Source organism: Mesoplodon densirostris, chromosome 2, assembly GCF_025265405.1.
Source record: "Mesoplodon densirostris isolate mMesDen1 chromosome 2, mMesDen1 primary haplotype, whole genome shotgun sequence".
Taxonomy (NCBI): Eukaryota; Metazoa; Chordata; class Mammalia; order Artiodactyla; family Ziphiidae; genus Mesoplodon; species Mesoplodon densirostris.
Window position 1 is genome coordinate 118,551,689 of NC_082662.1, and position 8,259 is coordinate 118,559,947.

The 8,259-nt window shown below is 42.4% G+C and overlaps 1 pseudogene; it reads left to right on the forward strand.

Annotated features, from left to right (window-relative positions):
- The first annotated feature begins 4,604 nt into the window (after positions 1-4,604).
- Positions 4,605-5,539, forward strand: LOC132483072 (olfactory receptor 10J1-like; annotated as a pseudogene).
- The last annotated feature ends 2,720 nt before the right edge of the window (positions 5,540-8,259 follow it).

The following is an 8,259-nucleotide window of genomic DNA, read 5'->3' on the forward strand; positions in this document are numbered from 1 at the left end:
TAGTTCTCTTTTCAGGATTTTTTTTCTATCAATTGGTACAAATAGTACAACTATTATTATCCAACCATCATCAAGCTGGAGAGTCATGAAATATTTTGAAATTAAAAAAGGAGTTTTCACATCCAAAAAAATTGGAGACCCCAGCTCCAGGTGACAGGGATAGTATGAGAGTAGATATAACTTCAGTGCTACGGATTGAATTGTGTGTCCACCCACGCAACCCCCCTCCCAACCTGCACAACTCATATGTTGAAGCCCTAAACTCTAATGTGATGGTATTTGGAGATGGAACCTGTGGGAAGTAATTAGGTTTAGATGAGGTCATGAGGGTGGGGTCCTCCTGATAGGATTAGAGCCCTTTAACAAGAGATGTCAGAGGTCTCTCTCTCTCTCACCCCCACCCCACCATAAGAGGACACAGAAAAATGGCAGCCATCTGCAATCCAGAGAGAAAACTCTCACCAGGAACCAAATCTTCCAGCACCTTGATCTTGGATTCCCAGCCTCCAGAAATGAGAAATAAATGTCTGTCGTTTAAGCTACACAGTCTATGATATTTTGTTATAGTGGCCAAAGCTGACCAAGACATTCAGGAACAATGCTGGCCTCAGTTAACCCTGTTGTGAGTCCTATTCATGGCTCTGGAAGAGTCCCATTGATGATCCTAAAGGAGGGTTAGACCCGGGATCCTAAACTACTGTGAATGCCACGAATAAACTAGAATAAATGGTCCCCAAATAAAGCAGTGTATAGCAGGTTCTCTTCACTGTTTCACCAGCTTTGCTTCTATAGTCACTCCATATGTTCATTTCCATCTAGTACCAAATTTCAATAGACTTACTGTTGGTGGAGTAATAAATTCCTCATAATTTCTCATCTGTAAAATGAAAATAGTACCACTGACTTCATAGGGTCATTTGGAGGATTAAGTGAGACAAAAACTTGTGAAAGTGTTCAATAAATATTAGTTGACTCTGGAGCTAAAAAACTCTTTTTCCCCTGGCACCACATTTTTATACCATCTACCCACTGCCCCATTTCCAAAATCTTCTTAATTTGTCCCAAAGCAATGGCATCATAAAGCACTGAGCTATATTGCCCAACTCCACTCCTTTCCTATTGAGATCCCATAGTCACCAATTATATCTAATGATGGGACATTAGTATATAGATCAGTTGTTTGATTTATCTGTTATAACAAGAAGCTATGCATATTTGTGAATAATCGGGGAGTTGGCATGAATGAACCTGATGGGAGTAGTTTATGAAATGATTGGTTCTTTCCTCTCCCTTGATCTACACATTGATTCAGTTACAAGCCCTATTGATTCACCTCATATATCTGTCCCATCTGTCCCTCTTATATGGGCCACTGTCACCCTCTCTAGATCAATCCCAATTATCTCTGGCCTGACTGTTTTGTCAGCAACCACCCTGCCTCTTCTCACCAACCTCAAATCCATCTTCTACTGCTGCCACATCAGTCTATCGAATTCCAGTGTTGAGTATCTTTTTTTACCAGCATGGAAGCAAAATCACCAGATAAACAAGAAGAGGGTGCAGGGTAGCTAGTGGTGAGGGCTGCTGGTCCTTTAGAGGTTAGTTGCTAAGGGACTGTGAAGCCCACTAACAGGAGGGATAAGTGAAATCATTTGAGAGGCCCTTAAAAATGATAATGTCTAAATACTCTAAAACCTTTTGTAACTTGGTCTTATTTACCTACTCCATTTTTTTCTGTAATCAACCTGAGTCTAATCAAGGACCATCTCTTTCCTGTCCCACTTACTCATGACATTTATTTCAGTTTATTTAAGTTGTTTACCACCTGTAACCAAACGGTGAGCTCCTCAAAGGTTGATGAAGCATCTCATTCATTTCTGTATGCCCAGCAATGAGCACGGGGCCTGGCTTATGCTTAGTGCTCGAAGAATGAATGGGCGCAGATAAGCACCACATGTTAAAGGAAGAAAATGCTACAGAAGCAATAAAGTAATGCATGGAAAGTCTTCAGCGGAAAGTAAATTCTGAAGCTGGGTCTTGACAGACTAGTAGAAGTTTGCCAAATGGAGAAGAGGAGGTAATTTTGAGTAAAGAGAACAGTGTCCAGAGGCTCATCTCTGTTTTCTAACCCCCAAGAGAGGATCCTTGGATCTAAAGACCATGTCCTTTCAATTCTGAATGTTACAGGGGTAGAAAGACAGGCAGAGTGAACTGCCTTCTGCAGAACCATGACCATATTTGACTACTTTAATTCCAAAAAGAGAACCAGATTCCTAAACTCTCTGTAAGAGATCCTGCTTGTAGGAAAAAGGGCCTAAACTTCCTGAGATCCAAGATGATATGGTTCCAAGCTTGAGCTGCCTAGATGTGTAAACTATGGATTTCCAAGGCACATATGCAAAAAAACCCACAATGTGCTTATTCATTATTTTATTATTAACCCCACACTCTAACCAACTGAGCTAACTGGCCAGCCACAATGTGTTTATTCAAACAAGTATAGGGAACTAAATAAACCAGCTTCCTCTAATGCTGATTCTACTTGAAGTAAAAACTTCTGCCAGGCTCCCCAAATGCCAACCCTGGGACTGGGTAAATGAGCACTACACATAATGAGCCCCCCAGGTACCTGCTGTCTGTATCCTTCCAGCCCTCAGGATGGCTCTCAGGATGTCTGTCTACAGGGAGACACCTCCAGGAGCCCCACTGGCTGCTCCTGGGGGAGCTCCTTCTCTGGCTTTGAAGACTTCTCCACACAGAGGGGCTGTCAAGGAGGGCTGCAGCTCCCAAGCCTAACCACATTCCCACTAGAGTGTGTTTATCTGCTGCCCCTTCAGCTTCAGCCCGTCATAGGCCCTTTTGGTTACCTCGCTCTTCCCTCCCTGGCCTGCATGCTGTGGCCAAGAGAGCACAACACTTCCATCTTCACTCCTTGGCCTCCTCCAACCCAGCTCTCCTGTTGTGCCTCAGCACTACGCAGTCACAGGTAACTGTTCTTTAGAAAAGGAGCTGAAAAGGGGCTCACTGCTAATGGACTGACTTTAACTTATTGTAGTATAACAGCTCGTCACAGCTGGAGTAGGTCTTCATAAGGTTGTGTTTGCTCTTCCTACCTTTGATTTTCTTGGAAGAAATATAGGCTTCCCAGGGTGGAGAATACTAACCAGGTTATAGCAGCCATTCTTCTACTTCAAGACAGACTTCAACCAGATCAGACAACACTCTAGACCAGGGTTTCTCAGCAGTAGCCCTGCTGGTATTTGGAATAGGACAGTTCTTCCTTGGGCGGGATCGTTACATGTGCTGCAGGACATTTAGCACCATTAATTGCTAGCAGCACCCATGGCCATCACTAGAACAATTAAAAGCTCTAACACACATTTTTTCATTTCACAGTAGACGTGCCATACCACCCATGGCTGGACCGCTGCCTAGTTTATGCCCAGAGCCCTCACAAAAGATAAATGTCTTTAGCCACATATTTTAGTGTCAAATTATTTTTCCTATTGGGAAATATATTCTGTTGCAGCTTTACTCTTTTTAAGCATTCTTCATGTAAATGATTAACAGCTGGTTGCCAACTTCTCTTAAATAATTTTTTTATAAACTTGAAGGAGGTCTCCATGCCTACTAACCTTCCTCACTGATGTGATTTACTTTATGCAAAAAGCCTTTTTCTGAATATGGATAAGGAAATCAGAATATAATTTAAATATACCCTACAGGAGCTTACTGTCTAAAGGGACCAAAATGTGAAATATTACATGAATTGGACTGAGAGCTATCCTTCAACAAAATGATATAACTTTATTGTAACTCTGCTCTTTATATTCAGGGTCTGCTTTTGCTTTAGATGAAGGACACCTGAATTTGCTGCATCTTCCCTGGTATAATTGTTTACCTCTGCAGAGTAGGTGTATGCCTACTCACAAAGTTGAGTAAGGCTGTAAATCTGCCTTCTAGTTTAGGGAAGATGAAGATGTAGCATAGTTTACAATATACATGAGTGAGTGCTGTGAAGTGTCAGCCAACTTCCATCATTCAGACAGCAGTAGAGAGAGGATGGTGCTTGGTTAAGATTCACCTTCTCCTTCTTGAAAACAAGACGAACATTTCTGAGTCTGCTTTGCTTCTGCTTCTTAAAGGATGTGCAAGGGGATGATTCATAGTTTTGAAATAAATGAAATCTCCAGTCAATCCCTAAACAAATTGTTTTCAAGCATCAAATGAAAATTTCAGAATACAATATGCATTGATGGAGGGGAAGACATGCATTAGTCTTTGAAGAATGGGGATGATTTAAATAAGAGGAGGAAAAGAGGAAGGGCATTCCAGATGACAAGGAGGAAGAGTAGGTGAAGTGGGAACATACATGGTTATACAGTGGGGGTGGGGGGGAGGAAAATTAGATGATTCTAGCATGCATAGGAAGTTGTAATAGATGGCCACAGAACAAGAATATTTTAAGCAAAGTTAAGTAAATCCAAAGATCAACTTCAATCCACTGGGAAATGTATCCCCAGGTTTATAGCTGAGAATGAAGTTCAATCAATTTCAGAAATGTGATTAAGCTGCTTTACTAAAATTATGCAACTTTTATTCTTCTACTTTTCCGATTTAGTGACCACCCAATGAAGAGGGAGAACCACACTCTCACCACTGAGTTTGTTTTGCACGAGCACCAGCTCACTCTTTTTGTGGTATTTCTTACACTGTACATCTTAACCCTAGCAGGTAATATAATCATTGTGACCGTTATCCGTATTGATCATCAGCTCCACACCTCCATGTACTTATTCCTCAGCATGCTGTCCACTTCAGAGACTATATATACATTGGTCATTCTCCCAAGGATGCTATCCAGCCTCGTGGGTATAAGCCAGTCTATCTCACTGGTGGTTGTGCCACACAGATGTTCTTTTTTGTAACCTTTGGGATCACTAACTGCTTCCTGCTCACAGCAATGGGATATGACTGATATGTGGCCATCTGCAACCCCCTGAGATATACAGTCATTATGAACAAGAGGGTGTGAAACCAGCTGGTGTGGAGGGCCTGCAGCATTGGGCTGATTGTAGCTATGACACAGGTGACACCTGTATTCAGGTTACTTTTCTGTGCAACAAAGGTGGCCCACTGCTGTGACATCCGACCTGTGATGAAGCTATCCTGCATGGACACGACTGTCAATGAGATTCTGACTTTGATCATCAGTGTTTTGGTGCTCGTTGTGCCTGTGGGTCTGCTCTTCATCTCTTAAATCTGCATTATCTCTACTATCCTCAAGATCGCCTCAGCCGAGGGCAGGAAGAAGGCCTTTGCTACCTGTGCCACGCACCTCACTGTGGTCACCATCCACTATGGCTGTGCCTCCATTGCCTACCCCAAGCCCAAGTCAGAGAACACCAAGGATCAGGATCAGCTGATCTCAGTGACCTACACTGTAATCACCTCCTTACTGACCCCTGTGGTGTACACCCCAAGGAACAAAGAGGTCAAGGATGCTCTGCTCTGGGCCATTGGAAGGAAACTTTCCTGACAATTTGGGAATTGTTCTTCTGAGGCTCTTAGCATCCATTCTAAGCAGAACTATGAGTAGAAGAGCCCCATGTCCTTGGCTCCTAGAGACCTGGCCCATAGGAGGAGGAGAAAAGATGAACAGAAACAGCTTCTAACCGGGAGTCTGAAAGCTTTAAATATAGCCCCTGGACAAAATGCTGGTCCTGTTTTTGTGGATAATTAGACAAACAAGGACAGGATATGCCTGAAGAATAGGTCGAGGAGTAATGTGGACCAAGGATTTTTCATTGGCCTTTTGGTTTTCTTGTGGTTCTCCACTTAATGAAGACAACAGGGAGTCCCTTAGAAAAAAAACAGAATCTAGTACATACATTATTCCTTACAATCCCTTCCTTCCTACTTAAGAGCATGAGAATTGCTCAACTTGGAGTCTCTGTTGCAATCTGCTTGTACATGACATATCAAGTAATAAATCACTGTGTGGACAGGAAAAGTGGCCTCAGAATGAGACAGCCCAGGGGAAACAGATTTCCTCTCCCAGCTGTTTTAATTTATCCCAGTTTCTAGCAAAACTGTTTATTAAAGATGGTGACCACAGACAGTTTTATTAGCGATCCTAACAATTCCAAATCTTGTCAGCCATATTAACAGCGGTTTGAGGGCACATTCCAAGATCCTCCTGGGTCAGTTCAGCTGCTGTTAACTCAGAAAGCATGTAATGGGTAATAAGAATGAACCAGGCTGTGGGCTAGATCCTGGGGAAGTAAAGATGAAAAAAAACCTAATGCCTGGCTTCAGAAAACTCAACTCTAGTGGCAAAGACAAACTTTTTTTTTTTTTTTTTTGCGGTACACGGACCTCTCACTGCCATGGCCTCTCCCGTTGCGGAGCACAGGCTCCGGATGTGCAGACTCAGTGGCCATGGCTCACGGGCCCAGCCGCTCCGCCCCATGTGGGATCTTCCCGGACCGGGACACGAACCCATGTCCCCTGCATTGGCAGGCGGACTCTCAACCACTGCACCACCAGGGAAGCCCCACAAACATTTAAAGATATAGTTTCAATCCTTTATGTCAAGTGATATATACAAAAGATTGAAGGAGAATGGGAGGGAGGGAGGGAGAGAAAGAAAGAGAAACTCTGTTGGAGATGCCAGGGAAGTCTTCAGAGAGGAGGTGATCTGTAATATGGACTGTTTTTAAAACACTTACAGGAGACTGTCTGATGGGCAAATTGTTGAAGGAGAAGAATTCCAAAGCAAAGAAATAATATTTCACCTGTATGAAAGTTAAGAGAAATGTTCAGGAAATGGAACGTGACTCGGCATGCTGACTCCAGGGTACAAGGAAGGAAATGAAGGGAGATAAGACCAGAAGGTTGGTTGGAGTCAGATTGTAAAGGCCTTGTTTGCTGAACTAAGGAATTTGGCTTTAAGTTTTAAACAATAGGAATCATCTAAGACTCAGGAAAACTCGGATTCAGTTTATGGGGCATCTATGTGAATTTTTGGCATCCTTATTGTCCTTACCTAGATCCACTGAGACATCTAAGAAGTTGTATGAATCTATAGACTCTAAGCCAAGAAAATCATGGGGACAGAGAATGAGACTAGAGTATTTAGAGGTCATACACAGAAATAATTATGCACTTATGATGAAGCTGAATCAGGCAATCACAGAGAGCAGGGGAGCAGAGGCTGATCAAGGAGTTTCATGTAGATTTGGGGTTTGGGATCCAAATGAGTACCCAGTAAACAAGAACAAGGAACTAGCTGTCAAGTCAGTGGCTAGGCTAGACCTCAGACTTGGGTCACGATAGCTCCAGGACACAACTTCCACTAGAATTAAAGGGTGGGCTCAAAACTCAGAAAAGCCTTCAAAAGAAGATACAGAGACCCAAATAGCACATGTATCTGCTCTCCAGACCATAACAGAATTACCAGGCCCTCTCTCAGGGTCAATGGAGGCAATGGTATAAATCAAACTATACCTAAAGTTCCCTAAGAATATAAGGTGGCTGAAAGAAATTAAGAGAAGTTGTTAACTGGCAAATAAAATAACTGAATAATTAAAAGCAAAGTATTGCAGGCAAAGTGTTTGACAGTCATTCAATAAACATACATGGAATCTTTACTATATGCCAGATACTGGGCTAGACATGGAAAATATCAAAATAATTCTGCACTAATCCTTGAACAAAGGAGCTTCCAATCTAGCAGGGGAGATGGGCTTATGCAGAACTCACCATAATACAATGTGATAGAGAAATGGACAAAGTGTGCTTAATATTTATGACAAAGACATAAGCCTTGGGATATATTTTTGTGATCTATATAAAGCTAATCTCATCAAGCCAAGAAAGGGCCCTGCATGCTGAGTTTCAGTGAAATAAATGTTTGTTACCTGGGCAATAAGGTTGTCTTGATCTACGTATGGGGCCATCTCCTAAGGCCGAGGGCTATGTGGCTGTGGACAGCATCATGCAGAGTAACTTATCACTATGGACTTCTAGAACATTTATTACCCAGGTTTTCCAGAAAACTAGTTTGAATGGAATAGCTTCACAGTCACACACCATAGAATCATATGTTTTTAATAGCCCTTGTCACACCTCATCAAGGTCCTGGCCACAGAACTTTTTCTGACCTACTAAAGAGTTCCAGCCTCTCACTGAATATTTGGCTGGATTAAACAACCCGAGAAGAATCCTCCCTGTTCCCCAGGATTATTTTGGTCACTA